Source organism: Myotis davidii, unplaced genomic scaffold, assembly GCF_000327345.1.
Source record: "Myotis davidii unplaced genomic scaffold, ASM32734v1 scaffold633, whole genome shotgun sequence".
In the NCBI taxonomy this organism is placed as follows: domain Eukaryota; kingdom Metazoa; phylum Chordata; class Mammalia; order Chiroptera; family Vespertilionidae; genus Myotis; species Myotis davidii.
Genome location: NW_006284941.1, coordinates 184,565 through 186,477, shown reverse-complemented (window position 1 = coordinate 186,477; position 1,913 = coordinate 184,565).

Below are 1,913 nucleotides of genomic sequence, written 5' to 3'. Positions count from 1 at the left end.
CTGCAATGAACATAGGGGTGCATATATCTTTGTGAATACATGCTTTTCAGTTGTTTTTTTTTTTGGCGTATATATCCCGGAAGGGAATTTCTGTATCATATGGTAACTCTATTCTTAATTTTTTGAGAAATTGCTGGACTGTTTTCCATAGAGGCTATACATTCCCTGCAGCAGTGAACGACAGTTTCCTTTTCTCCATAACCTCTCCAACACTTATGACCTGTCTTGTTGATCATGGCCACTCTAACAGGTGTGAAGTGGTATCTCATTGTAGTTTTGATGTGTATTTCCCTAACTGCTAGTGAGGTGGAACATTTTTTTATATAGCTGTTGGCCATTTGTATGTCTTCTTAGGACACGTGTCTGTTCAGGTCCTCTGCTCATTTTTAATTGGGTTGTTTGTTTGGTGTTGGGTTTTATGGATTCTTTATATATTTTGGATGTTAAACCTTTGCTGGAGCTACTGCTTGCAAATATCATTTCCCATTTGGACTGCTGCCTCTTTGTATGTTGTTGGTTTCTTTGGCTGGACAGAAGCTTTTTGGTTTTAGACAGTCTCACTTGTTTATTTTGCCTTTACTTCCCTTGCCTTTGGGGTCAGGTTCATAAAATAATCTCTGTGACCAAGGTCCAAAAGTTTAGTTCTTATGTTTTATTCTATGTAATTTATTGTTTCAGATGTTATATTTAGATCTTTGATCCATTTTGAATTAATTTTTGTAAATGGGGAAAACTGTAATCTATTTTCATTCTTTTGCATGTGCTTTTCCAATTTTCCTAGCACCATTTATTGAAAAGTCTTTCCTTACTCCATTGTGTATTTCTGGCACCTGTGTGGAAAATTATCTGCCCATATACATCTAGTTTTGTACCTTGGCTCTCAGTTCTGTTCCATTGATCTGTGCGTTTTTTACAGCCAATACCATGCTGTTGTTGTTATTGTTGTTGTTGTTAAGTCTTTATTGTTTGAATCCTTTTCCCCCATTGACCTCTCCTTGATCATTCCCACTCTCCCAGCACAGGCCCTCACTCCTCCCCTTCTACTGACTGTGTCCATGGGTTACGCTTATACGCATGCATACAAGTCCTTTGGTTGATCTCTCACACCCCCCTCCCCACACCTTCCACCGCTCCCCCCACTGCCTTCCCCCTGAGGTTGGATAGTCTGTTCCATGCTTCTATGTCTCTGGAACATTTGTTTATGTTGTTCATTATATTCCACATATGAGTGAGATAATGTGGTTCCTTTTGTTGTGCAGAAGTTTTTTATTTTGATGTAGTCCCATTTATTTATTTTCCTTAGTTTCCATTGTCCTAGGATCTGTATCAGTAAAATATTGCTATGACATATGTCTGATATTTTGCTGCCTATGGATTCTTCTAAGATTTTTATGGTTTCCTGTCTTATGTTTAAGTCCTTTATCCATTTTCAGTTTATTTTTCTGAATGGTATAAGTTGGTGGTCTACTTTCATTTTTTTGCATGTATCTGTCCAATTTTCCCCACACAATTTATTGAAGAGACTGTCTTGACTCCATTGTATGCTCTTGCCTCCTTTTGATTACTGTTATTTTGTAAATGTAATACATGTGGCTTTGTTCTTTTTTCTCAGGATTGCTTCGGCTCTTCAGTATCTTTTGTGGTTCCATACAAATCTGAAGATTTTTTTCTATTCCCTTAAAAATGACATTGGAATTTTGATGGAGATTGCATTAAATCTGTATATTGCTTTGAGTAATATGACCATTTTAACTATGTTGATTCTTCCTGTCTATGAACACAGCATATTTTTCCATTTTGTTGTGTTGTGTTTTTTTTTTCCAATCTCTTTTAATAACGATTTGTAGTTTTCAGTATATAGGTCTTTCATGTGCTAAGTTTATTTCTAGGAATTTATTTTTTGGTTGTAATTG